The sequence below is a fragment of the Macrobrachium rosenbergii genome, chromosome 46 (assembly GCF_040412425.1).
Source record: "Macrobrachium rosenbergii isolate ZJJX-2024 chromosome 46, ASM4041242v1, whole genome shotgun sequence".
Classification (NCBI taxonomy): Eukaryota; Metazoa; Arthropoda; class Malacostraca; order Decapoda; family Palaemonidae; genus Macrobrachium; species Macrobrachium rosenbergii.
In genome coordinates this window covers 10,392,501-10,417,500 of record NC_089786.1, presented here as the reverse complement: position 1 = coordinate 10,417,500, position 25,000 = coordinate 10,392,501, and the positions used below count along the sequence as shown (strand labels likewise).

The following is a 25,000-nucleotide window of genomic DNA, read 5'->3' as shown; positions in this document are numbered from 1 at the left end:
TATCACCTTATCAGACTCCTCCCAGTATCAAATCTTTATCGCAAAAAATCTCAGTCGTGGACTCCTTGTATTCTAACCCTTCCCGGAGTCGCACTTGAGGCGTGCTTATCTGAGTCCTCCTCGAGATAGTGCTACGAGAGAAAAGCTGCGTTGGAGAGATAAGGGCTTGACCCTCTTATCTACTGAGGGCCTTCCAAGGAGCACCCTCTGAAGGATTCTGATTAGCCCTGGCCACAGCACGTGATGCGGATGATTCTCATTATGGTCGTGTTTGTTATTGCTGCTGTTTTTGTTGTTGCTACAACAGATTCTGTTGTTACTGCTCCTTTTAGTTTTCTGTAAAAGAAAACTGTTGAGATGGCTATTTGCCTGTCCGTCCGCCCCCAGATCTTAAAAACTACTGAGGCTAGAGAGCTGCAAATGGGCATGTTGATCATTCACCCTCCAATCATCAAACATACCAAATTGCAGCCCTCTAGCCTTAGTGGTTTATATTTTATTTAAGGTTAAAGTTAGCCATGATCGTGCGTCTGGCATCGCTATAGGTGCCAACAACACAGGCCACTACCGGACCGTGGCTGAAAGTTTCATGGGCCGCGGCTGAAAGTTTCACGGGCAGTGGCTGAGAGTTTCATACAGCATTTTATGCTGTATAGAAAACTCGTTTGTTGGTGTTCTTACTAGAATTGGTTGTTTCTGGCTTACTAGTGCTGCTGTTCGCCGTTGCTGTCAGTGCAGCATCAACCTCTTTGTTTACTGCTGTTTGTTGCTGTTTCCTTGTTGTCCCTACCGCTGCTAACAATAATAATGAAAAGAACATGTCTTTTGCCCCCCCCCAAACACACACACATTCTCTGGGGTTCCAGAAAGCTGTATCCTCCCGGCTGTCAAAGAGTGATATGACAGGTTGATGGCACTTTAGCATTTGTAACCTTCCTGCAACCAACTTGACTAATTACCATGTTACAACTCGCTGAGTAGGTTAAAGCAGGTTCTACGAAACCTTACAAAAGTCTCCTAAAATGTTCTGCTTCGCTCGGGAATCGAACCTGATTCTCGCTGATGCAGAGTGCTTAAATATATAATATATATATATATATATATATATATATATATATATATATATATATATATATATATATATATATATATATATATATATATATATATATATATATATATATATATATATATATATATATATATATATATATATATATATATATATATATATATATATATATATATCAGCAAGCATTGGGGGAAGGACAATTCCTCATTCCTTTCAAAGTACTTTATTCAGCTGACGTTTCAAGACTCATCAGTCCCTTTTTCAAAGCTATACAATAAAAGAACAGACATTAAAAACAGACTCAGGTTAAAAACAGAAAAGTTTTAACATAAAAGATTACAGAAATTGAAGTACGATAACAGAAATTAAAGTACGATAACAGAAATTAAAGTACGATAACAGAAATTTTACCAAAGAGTGCCGAAGACAGACCGAGTGACTGTCAGGGTCCGGTTCGGCTTCAACGGAAACTCACGAGAGGTGTAATATTCCTTCCTATCGTACTTCAGTTTTTGTAATCTTTAATGTTAAAAATTTTCTGTTTTTAACCTGAATCTGTGTTTAATGTCTGTTCTTTTATTTTATAGCTTTGAAAATGAGACTGATAAGTCTTGAAACGTCAGCTGAACAAAGTATTTTGAAAGGAATGAGGAACTGTCCTTCCCACCATGCTTGCCACTGTCTGTTGGGATTTATAGCATATATATATATATATATATATATATATATATATATATATATATATATATATATATATATATATATATATATATAAATAAATAATGTATCTATCTATATATGTATATATATAAATATAAATATATGTCTATATCTACACACACACACATATACACATATAAACATATTTCAAAAGCTACACAAACCTCTTAACTTACCAAATGTCCTCTCTCATTTTTTGTATTCAACTAACGGGGCAGGAAATGACCGTGCCACAGAATGTGAGAACTTCTACGTATATTTTCCTCTCGGATATTAGCTTATGATAAATGCAAGATAAAAGTCTAGGAAGTCGAGAAGTTAAGAGGTCATTGTGGTTATTAGAAATACACACACACACACACACTCAGTGCAAGATCTTCCGCCCTCACACTGAGGCTGTTCAAGATAAGAAATGTTTTCCCTATCAAAGAGACTTGTAAAGCATCGCCAATCACAAACTGCCTAAGCGAAAAGATATGGTACCTTGTTCTCGACGATGGTTCTTGTTTGTCGGACGCAGAAAATGTCATTCTTGTTTTTGTTATTCATAAACGTGTGGGTAGTCCATTGTTCAGGAGGCAACCAACCTAAGAGAAGAGTTGGCGGTATGTATAACTGAATCACGAAAATATGGAACGTGATGAATCACGAAAATATGGAACGTGATGAATATATAAAAAGATAAAATCACGAAGGAAACGGAAACAGTGGAGTGCTGCGAGGCCTTTCGACGCTAAGTAAAGGACTAGCGTCGAAAGGCCTCGCAGCACTCCAGTGTTTCCGTTTCTTCGTGGATTTTATCTTTATATTTATATATATATATATATATATATATATATATATATATATATATATATATATATATATATATATATGTATATATATGTATATATATATATATTTGAAATCATCATTCACACAGAGACAGAGAGAGAGAGAGAGAGAGAGAGAGAGAGAGAGAGAGAGAGATTGACGTAATGAGAACAATCTGGGAAAGCAAAATGTCAAAAACCATCCAAGCAAAGGAACGGCGAGTGGTCAATCAAAATGTGCGTCATGTTTGCTTGTACCAAGCTTAGAGTTGCATTAACTGGCCTACCGATTCTTCCAAGGCATTCTTTTCTTAATGTAAACACATTAGATGCCTCGGGGAGATCAGATAGAATTCTCAATGAAGATCGGGCTGTCAGTGATTCATACGAACGCCAATTAAAAATTGGTCGTATACCGGAGAAGAACTGCGCTCGCTGGAGAATACTCAATGGCGTAATGGAATGATATGGAAATATTTGGTCATCTTGATTTTCTTATTTATTTATTTCTGTAGTTGAAAAAGAAAGAAAGACTACGGTCTCTACTGTACACTCGGCATGAAAAGTGAGGATACAGTTTTCATTAGATTTCGTTCATCGAATTTTAATTTTTTTCTTACAGAAAACACATAATCTCGGTAAATTTACTCTAGAATATGAAAATACAATGCAAATTATATCATATATGTTAAATCTGCAAAATAACAACGTTCAGATACTTAAAAACACCATGCATGTCCGAAGTAATCAGAATTTCTCAGATGACTTCGTTCATAGAGATCTAAAAGATAGTGTGTGGATATCTCGGTGTAGTACTGTTTATCAGAACGGCAATATTCACTCGTTTTCCGTCATGAACAGGCTTATTATTGCATCAGCATACGAGGGTATGATAATTTCTTTAATTTTTACATATTCATATTTGTATTTCACGGTGTTAAAAGTCAGCTGGAATTAATAGCAGTAAATGTTGTGACAGCTAGGGTAGGTTGGCCAAATCTATTTAAATCCGCAAGAGCGTTCTCTATGATGTGAGGAGCAGCGCAGGAACTTCGGCGGGAAAACACAAGTAACTGGATGTTTCTTGACGTTGCCATAGTCTCTCTCTCTCTCTCTCTCTCTCTCTCTCTCTCTCCATTGCTAAAACATACTATACAAATATAGTATCGCTCAATCTCTAAAAGAAAAAAAAATGATGAAATGAGTAGCTCCACATATAGGCATAGGCTTACACAACAGCAGACTCTCTCTCTCTCTCTCTCTCTCTCTCTCTCTCTCTCTCTCTCTCTCTCTCTCTCATCATAACATTGCATTCGTTCCTTTATTGTTCCCCATGTTTTTCGTTGGACATTGCTCAAATTTAACTCTTGATTTCATTATGGAAGATCGCGTTTCCGATTATGCTTGCATTCCATTCTTTGTGGTGTCATAAATTCATTTGTGTAAGGTTACTTGGTAGGTTATGTCGAAAAATGTTTATTTTGCTCAGAACTGTCACTGCAGATTACAACTTGAACGAATACTATAAAGTTTGCCACTGCATTTAAGTATCAGTGATTTCAGAATCGTAGAATATGATTGAAAGGTATAGGAGGTCAAACAAAAAACAAACACAATAAGACTGAAGCTCCTCCCCTTTCTAAAGTTGCCAGATGTCGCAATATTGAGCAATGTATGTCCGAAGATTTAAAAAAACTGTATTCTAACTTTCCCTGCCGAGTGTACATGAGTGTTTATTTTAAATCAATGTTTGAATGGAGCAGTATGGGCTCATTCTGTTAAGCTAATTCGTGCTTTGTTGAGCTAAACAGTCACTTGGGTACTACAGTATGTTGTTAGTAGACTCTAGTAGGTCGCAACCAGAAATAAAACTGAAAGAGAAATATAATGGCATACAATACGTCAAGTTACGAAAGGGTATGAGAGAGAGAGAGAGAGAGAGAGAGAGAGAGAGAGAGAGAGAGAGAGAGAGAGAGAGAGAGAGAAAAAAACTTTGTAAGGAGTGCTTATGTATAAATTAAAATAAAACTGAAAGCAAAATATAATGGCATACAATACAGTAAAGTTACGAAAGAGAGAGAGAGAGAGAGAGAGAGAGAGAGAGAGAGAGAGAGAGAGAGAGAGAGAGAGAGAAACTTTGTAAGGGTTGCTTATGTATAAATACAAATAAAACTGTAAGAGAAATATAATGGCATACAACACAGTAAAGTTTCAAAAGGATGAGAGAGAGAGAGAGAGAGAGAGAGAGAGAGAGAGAGAGAGAGAGAGAGAGACTTTGCAAGAAATGAAGTGTACAATAAAAACGAAAGAAACAGTGGGGTTTATATGGTGCGTGGTCTCCATGTGTCTACTACTATTTCGTAGGCCAACCGCACTCTTCATGAAAATGGAGAGGGTCGAGACGGCAAGTCCTCACCTAAGGGACGTAATTTACTTTGTTAATTGACCTCGGGCTAGAGAACGACTAGTTTAAACGTGTCCAGTAGACTATCGTTGTTACACACAGAACAGTATATATTTGGATACAAATATACAGGGGGGTTAGTGCCGTCAGTGCACCTCATTCGGTGCACTGTAGGCATCACTTAATGTTCTTTGCAGCGTCCCTTCGGCCCCTAGCTGCAACCCCTTTCGTTCCTTTTACTGTACCTTCTTTCGTATTCTCTATCTTCCAGCTTACGTTCCCACCCTCTCCCAACAATTGATTCATAGTGCAACGTTTTCCTCCTGTTACACCTCTCAAACTTTTACTGTCAATTTCCTTTTCCGTGCTGAATGACCTCATTGGTCCCAAACCTTGGCCTTTGGCCTAAATTCTATATTCAATTCTATTTTGTACGTATATCTACACCAATAATTAAAATAACCTTCGATTATATCATTAGACTTAGCCACCGTCAAGGAAGAACTTGACTGTGGGCATAGGTTTAAAAAAAAAAATAATATTATCTTCGTTCCAGTTATTTTATCAGTAATCATTGTAATGAAGAATCGGAGGTTGACCTTCGGTTTTGTTATCTTATACAGGATTTTTTTTTTTTTTGCCTCGATGGCTGATGTACGAAACTCCAACAGGTGTCGTTCGATTGTGTCAGTGTTATTAGTGGTTGTTAGTTTTACTCACTCTCTCTCTCTCTCTCTCTCTCTCTCTCTCTCTCTCTCTCTCTCTGATCATTTTGTAACTTTCCTGTATTGAATGCCATTAAATTTCTCTCTCGGTTTTATTTGTATTATATATATAAGCAGCCCTTGCAACAGAGTCTCTCTCTCTCTCTCTCTCTCTCTCTCTCTCTCTCTCTCTCTCTCTCTCTCTCTCTCTGATCATTTTGTAACTTTCCTGTATTGTCTGCCATTATATATATTTATCGTTCAGTTTTATTTGTATTATATATACATAAACAGCCCTTGCAGAGTCTCTCTCTCTCTCTCTCTCTCTCTCTCTCTCTCTCTCTCTCTCTCTCTCTCTCTCTCTCTCTCTCTCTCTGATAATTTTGTAACTTTCTTGTCTTGAAAGCCATTATATTTCTCTCTCCGTTTTATTTGTATTATATATACTGTATAAGGAGCCCTTGCAGAATCTCTCTCTCTCTCTCTCTCTCTCTCTCTCTCTCTCTCTCTCTCTCTCTCTCTCTCGATCATTTTGTATTTTTAACTCCTGTATTGTCTGCCATTATATATATTTATCTTTCAGTTTTATTTGTATTATATATATAAACAGCCCTTGCAGAGTCTCTCTCTCTCTCTCTCTCTCTCTCTCTCTCTCTCTCTCTCTCTCTCTCTCTCTCTCTCTCTCTCTCTCACCCTTTGAAACTGCACTGCAATGATTCTCAACATATTCCTTTCTAAGCTTCCATTTGCACCTCGCAGCTGACGCCTTCGTTCCTGACTCTGTAACGACATATATCAGCATTATTGCAATCCCCAAAAAATCCCTTCTGGATCCTTGGTAATGGAAGGGATCCTGCAATCCGGATCCATTCCCACGAGAGCGACCTGATTGTCTAGCGTGACTCCATACCATCCTGTGCCGGATGATTGGATTGATAGGTTGAGCCGAAGTAGGTCGGCGGAAAATATGGAGAGGCCTTTATTTAATTTATTATTATTATTATTATTATTATTATTATTATTATTATTATTATTATTATTATTATTATTATTATTACTTCGGCATTTAACAGGGAATGAACAGGTTCGTATTCTTAAAAAAAGATGCCTGTTTTAGTTTATTATAAATTATTATTATTATTATTATTATTATTATTATTATTATTATTATTAGTATTATTATTATTATTATTATTATTATTATTTACTTCGATATTTAATAAGGAATGGATATGTTCGTGTTCTTAAAAAAGATGCCTTTTAATTATTATTATTATTATTATTATTATTATTATTATTATTATTATTATTATTATTATTATTATTATTATTTCCTTCGGCAGTTAGCAGGGAATGGACAAGTTCGTGTTTTAAAAAAAAATTCATTGTTTTAATTTATTTATTATTATTATTTTTATTATTATTACTGTTATTATTATTATTGTTATTTTTTACTTCGGCGTTTGACAAGGAATGGACAGGTTCGTGTTTAAAAAAATCCTTGTTTTAATTTATTATTATTATTATTATTTATATTTTTTTTGTTACTTCGGCATTTAATAAGGAATGGACAGGTTGGTGTTCTTAAAAAAAGATGCCTGTTTTTATTATTATTATTATTATTATTATTATTATTATTTTTTTTTTTTTTTTTTTTTTTTACTTGGCATTTAACAACGAATAGACAGATTCGTGTTCTCAAAAAAAAAAAAAAAAAAACCGGTCTGGAACGAATGTCATTTATTCTTTTACGGGTTGTATATTTTAAGTATTTTATTTTTGACTATTAAAAATGCACAACAACCTTACAGAAAATTGGATACAGTGATGGCAACATGTGTTGAGGTGGACTGCAATCTGTAGTGTCTTTGTTTGTATGTTTCTTGCTTTTGTAATTGTTCAGTCAATTTGATTTTATTTTATTTTCATATTTTGCCGTTCCATTGCTAAAAATGTGTTGTTTTGTATATAAAAGTATATATACATACACACACACACACACACACACACATATATATATATATATTGGGAATAACATATATATATATAAGATGTTTATATCTTTGTTACATCCAGTAAGAGTTTCTATTATTATTATTATTATTATTATTATTATTATTATTATTATTATTATTATTATTATTATCATTATTATTATTATTATTCCAGCAAGTATTCGTAGAATACAGTAACCATTCGTAACAAGGAAGTAACAGAAAAAAAGAATAATTAATAAAGAAACATTGAGCAACAATGATGACGCTCTGCCATGAAAATAACCTCATTTTTATAGCTGTCTGAAATCACAGCCAGTTATATAATAAAAAGTAGAATGGGTGCATTCCATGTTTGAGTGCACCGATGATAATCCCCCATTCTAAAAATACTCCTTGATTGCCTTTGTTGTGATAACGCGACTGCTTTGAAAAGGAGATTGTGTAACGGGGTTACAAAGGACACTGTGATAAAGTGATAAAGCTGACCTATCTAATAAAAAATTTTTTTTGTAGCTCTTTCTTGGGGTGTTTTTTATGGTCTTCTTACAAAAAAATGTGATTGTTAGCAAAAACGAAACAAGTAGTAAATGCGCCGAAGTTTTCTGTACAGCGTATAATGCTATGTGAAAATCCCTCGATGTGCTGCAGTATGAAACTTTTAGCCACGACCGGTCAGCGCTCAGTTGCTCCCCAGATGCGGTCATGTGAAGATGCGTCGGCGGCTGGCACCTCTAGCGGTGCCAGATACACGGTCCATGGCCAACCTTAACCTTAAATAAAAGGAAAAACTACTGAGGCTAGAGGGAAGCAATTTGATAAGTTTGATGATTGGAGGGTGGATGATCCACATACCAATTTGCAGCCCTCTAGCCTCTGTAGTTTTTAGGATCTGAGGGCGGACAGAAAAAGTGCGGACGGAAAGAAAAAGCCTGAATCCCATAACCTACCTACCTTACAGCAGGTTAACTTGTCTCATCCTTCTGGGCCAGACACCTTTTTTTTGAATTGGGGAGGGGGAGAAGTGTGGGTTGGGGAGGATTATACATCCCATTGACCTTTCACTGGTAATTGAGAAAAATCGTAATCTTTACTTTTTTTTTAACTTTTGTATTCTTTAATCAATAGTTCACAATGTCGATTATTATCTTGACATTACATTTGATTTATTTACATCTAAATAAGGATGTTTTTGCGTATACCTAGAAGTGTATGTTTATTTATGTTAATCTGTACGAATATAGTGTATATATATATATATATATATATATATATATATATATATATATATATATATATATATATATATGTATATATAGATAAATAGACAGATAGATAGATAGATAATAGATAGATAGAAGTTTATTGACCACAACATAATACAGTTATTAAAATTACAAGCTCTTGAATATGGTCCAACAAAAGTACATGAAAATGGACATATAAATCTTTAGATTCAAAAAAACACATCTAAACTAGAACACTTGAAACCATGCATAATCTTAACCACAAAAACTTGACTTGCAAAGCATAAAACTAAGTATATTCTAGAAAAGAAAATCTTAACGTCCAATATGCTGAACAAAACCTTTTGACAATTCTCAGTACTTTCCTCATACCTACGAAGACGGAATTAAACGTATTATTTTACACTGTTCCGACTTATCAAGATGGTTCGAAAATATTATGTCCCCAACACTTGTCAAATTATACTTATATCGTATATTCTGCGTTCTTGAGCAGTGCTGTACTACATGTGCCTTTGTACAAATACTTACACAAGCGCACACGCATACATACATACATACATACATATATATATATATATATATATATATATATATATATATATATATATATATATATATATATATATATATATATATATATATATATATTGTGTACCTAATAAGGGGTGGCTCCAGAGAACAACATACTATATTTACCTATACAAGTACTGCATTTTTCTTGCATGCCGCCTCTCCCACGAGGTTAAACAAGAGTAATATCCCCCCCATTAAACGTTTTTGTTTTTCTCTCTTCACAGGTGTGTCCAACATTCCTCACGCGGCTTCGACGAACGCCTTCAAATTATAAGTGAGTTTCTGGGAAAACAGATTTTCATTTTCCTCTTAATGCCCCACCTCTCCGTGTGCTTTGGTTTTCGTGGTTTTTCTTCAATTTCTTCTTATTCTCTGGTTTTTGTGGGGTTTTCTTCAGTTTCTTCTTATTCTCTGGTTTTCGGAGTTTTTATTCAATTTCTTCTTTTTTGGTTTTCGGGGTTTTTATTCAGTTTCTTCTCTTTTGGTTTTCGGGGTTTTTATTCAGTATCTTCTTATTTTCTGGTTTTCGGGTTTTTATTCAATTTCTTCTTATTTTTTGGTTTTCTGGATTTTTATTCAATATCTTACTCTCTGGTTTTCGGGGGTTTTCTTCAGTTTCTTCTTCTTCTCTGGTTTTCGGGATTTTTATTCAGTTTCTTATTTTCTGATTTTCGGGTTTTTATTCAGTTTCTTCTTATTTTTTGGTTTTCGGGGCTTTTATTCAATTTATTCAAATTTTTTGGTTTTTGGGCTTTTTATTCAATGTCTTCTAATTTTTTTGGTTTTCGGGACTTTTATTCAGTTTCTTATTATTTTCTGGTTTTCTGGGGTTTTATTTAATTTCTTCTTATTTTCTGGGTTTTTATTAAATTTCTTCGTATTCTCTGGTTTTCTGGGTTGTTATTCAGTTTCTTCTTATTCTCGTTTTTTTTTTATTAAGTTTCTTCTTATTCCCTGGCTTTGGGGATTTTTATTCAGTTTCTTATTTTCTGGTTTTCTGGGTTTTTATCCAATTTCTTCACATTGTCTGGTCTTCGGGTTTTTTTTATTCAGTGTCCTCTTATTCTCTAGTTTTCTGGGTTTTTATCCAATTTCTTCACATTGTCTGGTCTTCGGGTTTTTTTTATTCAGTGACCTCTTATTCTCTAGTTTTCTGGGTTTTTATTCAGTTTCTTATCTCTGGTTTTCTGGGTTTTTATTCAATTTCTTCTTAGTTTCTGGTTTTCTGGGTTTTTATTCAGTTTCTCATTATTCTGTGGTTTTCGTTTTTTTTTTTTGTATTCAGTTTCTTCTTATTCCCTGTTTTCTTTTTTGTTTCTGTGTCTCCTTTATTCTATTGATTCTTTATTTTTTGTTCTTTCTCCTCGCCTTATCCCCCTTTATTTTGTTTTTCTTTAGATTAGTCTCTTGCATGCTTTTTATACATTATTCACAAATGATAATTTATTAAACTTTTTTTAACAGATTCATTCCTCTTGTGACCTGTGTTTCTGCACGGAATTCCTGGGTTTTCATCGTTGATATTCACCACTAGCGGAACCTGGGCACGTGCACCTCCCCCATGAAAAATGATGACAAAATAGTAATATTGAAGACTTAGATAATAACATAAATGAGAAATATAAAAATGGGAAAAAATTTAAAATGTTATAGAATAATAAAATTTTGAGAAAAAAGTAACAGTAATAATAATAACAATAATTTTCAAGATAATAATAATGGATTATATATATATATATATATATATATATATATATATATATATATATATATATATATATATATATATATATATATATATATATATGTATATATATATACATACATACATACATACATACATACATACATACATACATACATACATACATACATACATATATATATATATAAATAATTGGTCGCCCCAATGAAATTTTTCTGGATCCGCTAGTAATACTGACATATTTTTATGTGCACAGGTCACGTAATGTAGTTGTTTTTGTGAAAATAGCCATGATGTTTTCCGTTGTTTTTGCTCTTTTCTTTAAACAGAATTCCTACAAGGCTGTTGTTGTTTTTGTTGTTGCAGTAACTGCACATACAATGATATAAAAAGGTTGTTTTATGTCTACTTTCCGAAGCTTTGCTTATTGTTCCTGTTATAAAAATATGGATGGATGATTGACGGATAGATGGCAGTACGAAATAGATAGTAAAGGTTGATTGATAGGTTAATTTAGCATTAACCTGGCGTCACAACCACGATAAGCAATAAGTCCAGGAAAGCCGCTTAACGTCGAAATAGATAATATAGATTGAATGATAGGTCGGTTCACTATCAAACTGGCGTTGCAACCACGAGGTACAATAGACCAAAGAAATCCATTCAGCATTGACAGAGTATGAATTGATTAACAAACTGATTTATCGCAGTATTAAACTGGCGTTACAACCGCAGTTGCTATCGGCCACAAAGTCAGCGTAAATAAGGCATGCAATTTCCACAGTGCCATTTCTGGGATTCATGATGAGAAACTGCCGTCACAGTCGCAATGGTCAGTGACGTCAGAGCTTTCGTAGATGAAGTGGACTTCCTTCTTTTCACTTCCGCTTTGCTGTTGCTAAGTGAAAGGATTGCGTTGGGCTGCCTGATTGCACAAGCAAGGCTTCAGGTCTTCATTTGAAATCTTCGCCTTCCATTTCTGTTCGTTCATCGGTTTTTGTTCTCCAGTAGAATATTATATATATATATATATATATATATATATATATATATATATATATATATATATATATATATATATATATATATATATATTATATGTATAATATATAAGGTAAATTATACATAAAAATTTTTGGGTTTTATATGTTATATTTGAATATTTATAGATGTATATATATATAAATATATTATTTATATATATATATATATATATATATATATATATATATATATATATATATATATATATATATATATATATATATATATATTTTTTTTTATACTGTATATACGTCTTCTTGTTCTCAGCAGCATTCTTATAGATTTCAAAATCAGATTTTATCTTCGTAAATAACACCTTTGTGTTTTATCTTATCCACCAGTATTGGAGATTTATTGCTCGAAATATTACACAGTGTCGTTTACTTTGTAAGACGCTCAGTCCGCGTCCTTGTGTCCGGCATTTTTTTCTTATTTATTATTATGGCTGAAGACATTGATGATTTTTTATTATTAAAAAACTACTTTCTCAGACTTCTACAACTGTCTTACACCTTGGCTTGTTATTGTTTTTTCTTCTCCTTCTCTTTTTCTTCTCTTTCTCATCTTCCTCTTCCAGAGTATCTTCCTCTCATTCCGTTCTTGCTGGCAGTTCCAAGGAGCAAGAAGTTGGTTGGCACATTGTTGCTTTTTAAACCTGAAGCCGCAATATCCTCTTTGTCCTCTTCCTCTTCCTTTTCTTTCATTTTCCCTCTTGCTCTTTCTTCCTCGCTTTAATTTTCTCCATCCACACCCTCTGTCATCTTTTTCATTCTTCCTTTGCCCCCATCTTCTTCTTCTTCTGTCTTATTTTTCTTCTTCTTTTTCTCCCCTCTTCATCTTCTTCTTCTTCTCCCTGTTTATTCTTCTTCTTCTTCTTCTTCTTCTTCTTCTTCTTCTTCTTCTTCCTTTGTATTCTTCCTTTGTATTCTTCTTCTTCTTCTCTTCTTCTTCTTCTTCTTCCTTTGTATTCTTCTTCTGCCTGTTTATTCTTCTTCTCCCTGTTTAATCTTCCTCTTCTTCTCCCTGTTTATTATTCTTCTTCTCCCTGTTTATTATTCTTCTCCCTGTTTATTCTTTCTTCTGTTTATTCTTGTTTTCTTCTTCTTCTTCTTCTTCTCTTCTTCTTCTTCTTCTTCTCTTCTTCTTCTTCTTCTTCCTTTGTATTCTTCTTCTGCCTGTTTATTCTTCTTCTCCCTGTTTAATCTTCCTCTTCTTCTCCCTGTTTATTATTCTTCTTCTCCCTGTTTATTATTCTTCTTCTCCCTGTTTATTCTTCTTCTTTCTGTTTATTCTTCTTCTTCTTCTTCTGTACAGCAAAAATGACGCACACAACGCTTGCAGCATCGTTCTGGAGAAAGCCAAGATGATTAGTGTCGTTGACTCCAAAACAGTATCGCAAACATTCCGCAACTGCGTCGGGGGAGGACTTTAATCACTTGAAAGCATAGTGGACTTTACTTACGGCAAGGTCACTAGAGAGAGAGAGAGAGAGAGAGAGAGAGAGAGAGAGAGAGAGAGAGAGAGAGAGAGAGAGAGTGGGGGGTGGAGGGAGGGTTATCTCTTGTTCATGAGGTACCTAATTCATTGCTTAGGTCAACTGAAACATATTGGAATGTTAAGGAATGGTGCTCGTACAATACTTTCCCTCGCCCGCTCGAGGGATCGTACTAGGGACCCTAGGTTGCCGATCCATTGGCAGAGAGAGAGAGAGAGAGAGAGAGAGATTTGTTTCCGTAATCTGGAGGAGATTGTATTATGAATGGCTTCACCCTGATGCCATCTCTCTCTCTCTCTCTCTCTCTCTCTCTCTCTCTCTCTCTCTCTCTCTCCCATCAGTAGTTGCCACCCATTACACTCAACTAACAAGGGATACATAATCAATTATTCCGCATTCAAACGCGAGTTCCTATTGCAGAGAATTATTCATGGATGCTTCAGTGAATATGCTTATACGTTGTAGAATGCTCCCCATTATATTTTTATCCCTATCGGAACTAAAAGCCTCATTGATAGTCTGCAGTAATTGTAATCCAAGGTTATGGAGCCATAAATTACTCAAAGGATCTATAATAAGTATTCAGTGCGAATTATTTTCTGTATCTCAGTTGCTTACCAAGTTGATGCAAATGAGCTGAGGTGCCATCAAAATTATTCAGATGAAATGAGGTGCTATCAAACTCATGCAAAGTGGGACTTAAGCTTCTACCAAGTCCATGCTGATTAACTAAGGTGCTACCGTGTTCAATATCAGGTGGCCAAGGTCCTTTCAACTATAGACTCCTGAATTTGTAATGAAGCCATTGCATTGCTGTATATAAAAAAAATAACAGGAAATACTTCATTCTGAAACTCGTAGTTCGAGGTATCAATATTTATGAATGGATTAATATCTTGGCTTTTACTGAGCGAGCCAGAGTATTAATTTATTGGTAGTACGTGTGTCAGATAAAATCAGATGCAAGTACAGCATGAAAATTCGTATGTAGTATAGCCACAAAAATACTGAAAACTTCTGCGACTGATCAAGTATACACACACACACACGTATATATATAAAACACACACACACACACACACACACACACACACACACACACACACACACACACACACACACACACATATATATATATATATATATATATATATATATATATATATATATATATATATATATGGATCCAAGTACCCAAGATACTTCAAGGTTTTTAAACTGTATGAATGTATCTTTCACATGGAACTCTTGAAAAATAGTTAGGTATATGTATATATATATATATATATATATATATATATATATATATATATATATATATATATATATATATATATATATATATATATATATATATATATATATATTTATATATAATATATATATGTGTGTGTATATATTAGATAATCGCCACGTGTATCCGCATGCTTATGTTTACTGTTTGTAACAATGTTAGTTCTTAAACACGGAAAGGGCATCCATTCATTAAACATCCTCCAAGATAAATTATGGAAAGAGCCGTTTAAAAATCTCACCAAAAACTGCTACTCCTACTAGGGGCTAAACTGGGAAGAAGTAGTATGTAACTACGATTTTCAGCAGGTAATAAAATCCAGTTTTAGACTTCCCGTCGCTTAGTCTGGGACTAGCCTCACTCACCAGTGGCCTTTGAATAAGTATGTGGATTGTCGGTACCTTTGTCAGAGCTTCAGGTTGGACGTACCGTCTCGACCATCTCATATATCACCTCCATAAATGGCAGTGTTTGCGCACTAACATTCACTCAATGTTTCTTGAAGGTAGCAACCTTTCGTTGATAAGTAGAATCAAGTAAAAAATGCGCCGAAGTTTCTACGGCGTAATCGAGTTTTCTGTACAGCATATAATTTTGTATGAGCCGCGACCCATGAAACTTTCAGCCACGGTGGCCTGGCCCTTATATCATTACCAGAAACACGATTATGGCTAACTGTATAACCTTAAATAAAATAAAAACTACTGAGGCTAGAGGGCTGCAATTTGGTATGTTTGATGATTGGAGGGTGGATGATCACCATTCCAATATGCAGCCCTCTAGCCTCAGTAGTTTTTAAGATCTGAGGGCGGATTGAAAAAGTGCGGACGGACAGACAAAGTCACCGCAATAGTTTTCTTTGATAGAAAACTACAACAAAAATACTTCAAGGACTAGTCTGTCTCATAGCTATTTCGAGGTCGAAGCGGTAGCCACTGGAATGGCATAAGGCTATTTTAATGTATGCATGTTCGTCGTTTGTTTATTTTTATTATTAATTTATCCATAAAAAATTACTAAAATTTAAACATTACAGATTCTTTCGGTTGCAATTGTACCTACCCGTGCATCTATCCATTTATCCATCCGTACATTTATTCATTCATCCATTTATCCATCAGTTTTATTTATTTCTTCCATATATTCATCTATTACATTTATTCATCATCCATATATTCATATCTTACATTTATTCATCTATCCATTCATCCACCTATAACATTTATTCATTCATTCTTTTATCTATCTATTATATTTATTCATTCATCCGTATATCCATCTACTACATTTATTCATCCATCCATATATCCAACTATTACGTTTATTCATTCATCCATTTATCCATCAATTTTATTTATTCATTCATCCATATATCCACCTATTACATTTATTCATTTATCCATCAATTTTATTTATTCATCCATATATCCATCTCTTACATTTATTTATTCATACATATATCCGTCTACTACATTTATTCATCCATCCAAATATCCTCCTACTGCATTTATTCATTCTTCCATATTTCCATCTATTACATTTATTCATTCGTCCTTATATCCATCAATTTGATTTATTCATTCTTCCATATATCCATCTATTACATTTATTCATCCATTCATGTATCCATCTATTACATTTATTCATTCATTCATGTATCCATCTATTACATTTATTCATCCATTCATGTATCCATCTATTATATTTATTTATTCATCCATATAGGCTATCCATTTATTACATTTATTCATCCATCCATATACCCATCTAGTACATTTATTCATTCATCCATGTATCCTGCTATTACATTTATTCATTCATCCATATATCCATCTGTTACAATTATTCATCCATCCATGTATCCATCTGTTACATTTATTCATCCATCCATATATCCTCCCATTATATTTATTCATCCGTTAGTCCATGAATCCATCCATTTATCCTTGCATAATTCCGTACATCAGTGACTACTTTCGGTCATCGTTCTTTCGTGGTTATATGATACTGTTCCCCACAAGACGGAATATTCCGTCTTGGTTCCCCACTGACGCCATACGCATGTAAATACGCGAATGGAATGATGACGTCATGGACGCTTTGCGCTCATTAATGCCAATGAAGATGAGGTAGGTTTAGTGCGGTGATTCGGTATGCAAGATTCATTCCATCGGGGAGAAAGTTGGGGTTTTTTAACGGATGTTCGTTTCCCTGGGGTACAGTCAATTTGCGCACTGTTCTTGGTCCGGTTTGGGTCCGTTCTGAACTTTGTTCTTGCATATAGGTATTAAAGGAATCTGATGTTGGCATAGATAATAATAATAATAATAATAATAATAATAATAATAATAATAATAATAATAATAACACTGTTATGTAGTGACGCGCGTATTCAAAAAGCGTGAAGAATTCGAGAAGTTAAGAAGTCGGTGTGGTTACTTTAATTACACACGTATGTGGTAAAAGTGACCAGTAAACTGTATTTAATATATATATACATAAATACATATATATATATATATATATATATATATATATATATATATATATATATATATATATATATATATATATATATATATATATATAACACCAAGTAGCCTTATCCTCTAATAAGGGTGGCTTCAAATAAATATAAGAAAACAGTGAATCATGGATGAACCGCATTTTGAAGAAAGACTTCGCTAAAAGACCACCAGCAGGTTTCAACCCACCTATGTACTGCCAATCACTTGTGCAATATCATGTGTATATATATATATATATATATATATATATATATATATATATATATATATATATATATATATATATATATATATATATATATACATACAGATAAAACGCGTTTCATGATCTCGTAACATAGCCGAAACTGGGCCAAAATCACGACACGGCAGCAGCTGCTTCTTTACTTTTTATATGATTCCCTAAATAGGTGGACGCAGTCGTCAGCGGTCAATCAGGATATTCTAACCAGTTCTTCCCCCGCTTGTTTGTTTTGCTGTGGAAGCCGGTGTTTTCTTTCATGCATGCGTCAGTTTATAATAATAAAAAAATAATAATAATTAAATCTGAGTGGATGTGATCTGGTTTGTCCTTCGCCCGGGTGACAGTAGGGGAGACATGACATAGCCACCTACCCTCTGCAAACCGGTTTGTCCGCCCGGGTGGGGGCGGGGTAGGTAGGGGATCGGGAGGGTAGGGGAGACAGTAGCCCTAGTTGCCAACAAGCTGGTAACAATAATAATAATATTAATAAATAGGTGGTAGACAACCCTCTTTCAAGCGTGTAGTATTGAAGGTGGTAGCTGCATATTCAGCATTCGGTTTACATAGTTTTATCTATCTTTCTAATAACTGAATTTTCAGGGTCACTGCATTCTGCCAGTAACTAGCTGATGTTTGTTATTTTTGGGGAGGAAAGCAGTTACAAACTTAGGTAGTTTTATTTTGGACGAATACACTATATCAGTTACAGTTATTATTATTATTATTATTATTATTATTATTATTATTATTATTATTATTATTATCCATAATAAACTTCCGTTCTTATGGGACCGACAAATCGGCCAGGAGCTTGCATAGTAAACTTCCACCAACATTCACACTGCGTCACTCACCTCTGTTCCTGTTTCCACTTGCCATTATACCCATCATTCCCCATTCTAACCACGCGACCAAACTATCTTAAAACATCCTAGTTTATCTTTTCACATAAGCTAACCTTTTTATTCATTTCCATAAAGGAGAGCTGGCTCAACAGTTCCTTCATACAGTTCAACTTTTGCTTCCATAGACACCCCAGGTCTCTTCACATTCTGTTGCAGATCTCTGCTGTCTTCCTACTTTCGGCAGTTGTAGGCGTACCTCTCATCTCATCGTATCTGTTACATTTTCTCCCAGATACTTATATGAATCAACCTTTTTCTGCATTAAAACGTTCTTTGCTCCATCTGTCTTGTTTGAATTCGCCTCCATAACTTTATTCTTGCTTATATTCAGTTTTTATGGTCTCATCTTTCATTAGTCTCTGCAGGAACTATTCACTATCCACGTGCAGCTCAGTATCATCTACAGGTTACAGTCCATTAGCAATCATTTCTTTTTACACACATAAGTATTATTATTATTATTATTATTATTATTATTATTATTATTATTATTATTATTATTATTATTACACGATTACTAATTCTCCCACAGCTGTTGCATTGAACGTGTACCCGGTTCTTCCTGTTCTGGTAAATGGATTCCATTAATATTAGATATAATTCATTTATAAGCCTGATTTGCATTTGAACATGAGGTTGCCGAACAAGCCTTTAAAGGTCGTAAGAACCAGTTACTAAAAAAAAAAAAAGTTGTTGGGAGCGAGCCCTCCACTGTTTTCGAAAAGAGATGATTCGTAATTTAGGGAGTCGCTGAATGTGTTGTTGAAGCTTCTGTAGAATTGAATTTTGGGATCTTTCCGATAGTGACCCCCAAGGGTTTTCGGGGGTTATTATCTTTGTGATATTTACAGTTTTTGTTTATGTTTTTACGGTAATCCTGAACGGGGTTGTACTAAACACGCTGCATAGGTGGATACATACCGGGTTAAAACCCCTGGGGGTCACTATCTAGGTAAGATCCTTGATTTTTGTTCAGACTCGACTTATCAACGGTATGTTTCATCTTGAGGAAAGGGCCGATCGTGTTATTCGAGCAAGAGCCCGTGCCAACACAAGGCTGGCTGAATCTAAGTAGTTGTGTTATTCGACGTGACATCTATTATTATTATTATTATTATTATTATTATTATTATTATTATTATTATTATTATTATTTCAGTAGATAAAACCTATTCATAAGGAACAAGCACACGAGGACCATTGACTTGAAATTCAAGCCTCCTAAGAATGTTGGTTTCGACCTCCCACCGCAGACTCCAAACAGCAGCAGTAACTGATCATGATACAGAGCCAGTGATTTTCCATCGCCCTTAGGGAGACGCGAACCCGCGACATCTGGGTGTCATGCCACGACACTAACCACTATACCAGGCAACGTTTCGTCTGGTCTGTACGTGGATAACGGTACATCATCCCTCCTCCCCAACAGATCATCTGATTACTGGCTGCCGAGGAGCAAGAGTCCGTGCTCGCACAAGGCTGGCTTAATTTAGACAGATGGACAGGTAGACATGGGAATTGCAACGTGATCGCAAAATCTTAGCTAATAAACAGAATGGCAAGAAGTAGCTACCCCTTTATATCTGTATATATATATATATATATATATATATATATATATATATATATATATATATATATATATATATATATATATATATATATATATATATATATATATATATATATATATATATATATATATATATATATATATATATATATATATATATATTATATATATGTACTATAATAGCGCGTGACAATATATTCAGCCAAGGCCGCAGAAAAAAAAAAAGGAGTACTGAGAGCTTTCGTGTTATTTCAACACATTTTCGATCCTGATGTGAGTCAGAAATTTATATTTATATATATATATAATTTATATATATATATATATATATATATATATATATATATATATATATATATATATATATATATATATATATATATATTTCTGACTCACAACAGGATCGAACCCAGGCCTATCAATTGAAAGACGAAACCGCTGCCAATTGAAAGACCTGGGTTGATCCTGATGTGAGTCAGATATTTATTTCTGTTCCACACGTAATTGTGTTGATTATACATACATATATATATATATATATATATATATATATATATATATATATATATATATATATATATATATATATATATATATATATATATATATATATATATATATATATATATATATATATATATATATTATATATATATATATATATATTTATATATATATATATATATATATATATATATATATATATATATATATATATATTTATACGTATATATTTTGTGTTTTGTTGACTGTCATCGCTAATGCTAATTTTATCTTTAAAATCTTTCGCCCCATAAGAGACTATGAACTCCCAAGGAGTATTACCAATCCTTCTCTTTTCAAAGTACTTCTTAATTAAGATTATCCATAGTACTGACTTTCTCTCTCCCCATTTTCCTCTTTTATTTTTTATGATCTGTTTGATTGAAGTTACTACATTTTCCTTCGAGTAGTTTTTCTCTTTTCTATGTATCTTTAATACTTTTGAAACACCGTCCGAAAACGTCCACTATAAATGCCGTCGCGTTGACTCTCTCTCTCTCTCTCTCTCTCTCTCTCTCTCTCTCTCTCTCTCTCTCAAGATCTCTCCAAGATACCCTTTCACAAGAATATCCTCAGCGCTCTCCCCTCATCCCGGGACCCCTTCCCCCTAATCCCCTCTCTATCACTATCAAAACCTCGGCCAATTCCCCCGTTTAAGCTCCGATGCCTCCGGTCATGGAACAGGTAAAAGCTTGCTTTGGCCACCGATAAAAACTGGCCACACTGAGCGAGAAATGATCGCGTCTCGTGCCCTGCCCCTTTAGTCCTTAGTGCCCCGGAGGGTCTGTCAGTGTAGTTACTGAAAGAAGTCTCCCACGGTTGGACCCGATACCCAGGTCGCTGAGGAGAAAACCAATTCGGGCTCGGTGAGCGGTGGGTAGCTTTATTTTTCGGCCTTGGAGCCGTGAATTGGCTCCGTGTGCATTGTTTGGTGGTGGCAGCCTTTTTGTTGTTTTGCTGTTAGATTAAGTGCAAGTCTTTTCCCCGTCCTGCCCAAGTATGAGTGTAGCTGTGGCAGATGACTGATTTGTTTATATGATCAGGCGCAGGGACGACTGTGGCCATCGACGCTTGATTTTATGAATATTTCATCTTATATCAATTTAATGTGCATTTGAACATAACTACTGAAGAACTACATGTTCTCTTGTTTCCTTTCTTTGGACCGAATCTCCTTTGATTCTGTTGTTTAATTACCTGCAGTCTTGATGCTCATTCTACTTTTAAAGATGAATAACTCTTGTCTTTTTATCTTTAATTTTAGCTTTCTTTTTTTAAATCATTGGCAAGTATTTCAGTAATGTTTTTCTGTGGTTCCATTAAATCACGCCTTTTTTTTATTTGTTCTTCTTCCCTTCCTTGTACATTTTAAATTAAAAAACTATTGAAAGGTTTCAAAATAGTTTATTGTTTTGTTAAGCCTCATTTAATCTTTTATTTCGTTGTTTATTCATTTCTTGTTTCTTTTTATTTTCAGAGGTTTTGGAAAATAAATCAGATGTAAAAATCGTTTATTATTATGGCACAATATTATAACCTTTCTTCTTTTTTGCATTTTTTATTATTAATACACAAAATGAAGCCAGAGAGACCACTAATTTGAGGCAGTCTTCCTAACAATGTAGTTTCCATGTGTGAATAAAGACAAAACAAAGACGAAATAAATTAAATTAAATAATTAGATGAATGAATAAAGATAAACCAAGAAACATGTACATTAATGCAGTATGGCAATTGCTGTCTCATTCCCTTCACCCTCGGTTCGAAAATGGTAATGTCAAAGACTGCATCCGAGACTTTCAGTCCTGCTCATCCAGGTCCCCTCCCCTTTCCCCAATTACCAAACGCTCCTCCCCTTTTCAGCCCCCTTTCCCCAATCCCAACCCCCTTCCCCAATTATCAAACACCCCCTCCCCTTTTAGACCCCTTGCCCTAATCAACAACCCCCTTCCCCAATTATCAAACACCCCTTCCCCTTTTCAGACCCCTTTCCCAATCCCAACCCCCTTCCCCAATTACCAAACACCCTCCCCTTTTTTCAGCCCCATCTTCCCAATCACCAACCCCCTTCCCCAATTATCAAACATCCTTCCCCTTTTCAGCCCCCTTTCCCCAATCACCAACCCCTCTTCCCCAATTATCAAACACCCCCTCCCCTTTTAGGCCCCTTTCCAGAATCACCATCCCCCTTCCCCAATTATCAAATACCCCTCCCTTTTCAGCCCCCTTTACCCAATCACCATCCCCCTTCCCCAATTATCAAACACCCCTCCTCCTTTTCAGCCCCCTTCCCCAATCACCATCTCCCCTCCATAATCACCAAACATCCCTTCCCCATTTTCAGCCCCCTTCCCCAATCACCAACCACCCAATCCCCTTTTCAGACCCCCCTCTCCTCAGTTACCAAACCCCTCTCTCCAAATTTAACAAACACCCCTCCCCCTTTTCCAGCCACCTTCCCCAGTCACCAAACAACGCCCTCCTCCTCCTCCTCCTCCTCCTCCTCCTCCTCCTCCTCCTCCTCCCCTCCTCCTCCTCCTCCTCCTCCTCCTCCTTCTATACAATGCTTCCCCTCCCCGCCCACCTTTCCTCATGGTATAGTAGCTTTTTGCGTGGTTGAGTGGAAAGGTTTCTGGAATTTACTATCGAGTTCCGGCGGTTAGGAAGGTTGTGCTAAAGGAAAGAGATTTGCATTTATTATGACAATATTGTGGTTGTATAGGAAAGTTATTTTTGCGTAACAGATGTAACAGATCCGATGAGTTTTAACAGCTGGTTATGTCAGATCCATACACACACATATGTATGTTTTATATATATATATATATATATATATATATATATATATATATATATATATATATATATATATATATATATATATATATATATATATATATATTACTCATCTCTTTTCCAAGCATATGTTTTGCACATTCGGTTCTTCAGGAGATTTTCTTCCACCCATTTACCTTTTAGAATTATTCATTGCGGTATGAATAATGTCTTTTAATCATTCATTTATGTATTCATTTATTCAGTGAGTATTTCATTCATAAGTTGTCTGTTGACTCATAATGAACAATGTCCTAAGGTTGATGGAGGATATTCGATGATTAATAATAATAATAATAATAATAATAATAATAATAATAATAATAATAATAATTGTAATATTGTCAGAAATGATTATAATAAATGATTATAGTTTTTAGTATTATTAACTTCTTGTTGTAAATCATCAGTATTTAATATATAAAAATATATAATTGCAGATAATACAAGTAGTCCGATATTATAAGATAATCCTGTGGGATGGAAAACTTAATTGATGGTAAAAACGGAGCTAAGGTTAGTAATAAGGAAAATGAAATAGGATTGGGTCCGTCCTGGAGAAGCTGAAGAAATACCGTAAAAGAAAAAGAGAAAAATAGAATAAAGAGAATTAAGACTGAATGATTATATCCATTCGTGTCCCAGGCGGTATATTTAGTCGAAGAGAAAGTAACAGGTTATATATAGTACTCATTAAGTATGAGAGCTTTTAAGATTAAGGAAATTAGTTTTAGTTTTCTGTAAAAGAAAACTAAGGTGTGGGCTTTGTCTGTCCGTCCGCATTTTTTCTGTCCGCCCTCAAATCTTGAAAACTACTGAGGCTAGAGGGCTGCAAATTGGTATGTTGATCATCCATCCTCCAATTATCAAATATACCAAATTGCAGCCCTCTAGCTTCAGTAGGTTTTATTTTATTTAAGGTTAAGATTAACCATAATCGTGCGTCTGGCAACGCTATAGGACAAACCACCACCTGGCCTTGGCTGAAAGCTTCATGAGCCGTGGCTCATACAGCATTATACGCTGTACAGAAAACTCGATTGTGCCGAAGAAACTTCGGCGCATTTTTTACTTGTTTTTTAAAGGTTTTGGAGTTCAAAAAGAATAGTTTCTTCAAATCATCATCATCATCATCATCGTGTCCATCGCTGCGAGAGGCTAAGGGCGTCTCAAATTCCACCACTCGTGCTTTTCTGTACTTTGTCTTCCACAAATCTCCACTAATCTCTGGTTCTCCAACTCCTCTGTTACGTATTGTTCTCCCAGGGGTTGTGCGAAGGACATGCCCAAGCCATCTGTATCTTC

General features: G+C 34.7%; 1 protein-coding gene across 2 annotated transcripts in view; it reads left to right on the top strand.

Moving 5' to 3' along the window:
* The window catches only part of LOC136830197 (band 3 anion transport protein-like), a 359,010-nt gene that overhangs the window by 105,527 nt on the left and 228,483 nt on the right, over positions 1–25,000 (top strand). For both annotated transcript variants that reach the window (XM_067089475.1, XM_067089476.1), the window contains one exon: positions 9,754–9,803. The gene's annotated coding sequence lies outside the window, so the exon portion shown is untranslated. The remainder of the gene's footprint in view (positions 1–9,753; positions 9,804–25,000) is intronic.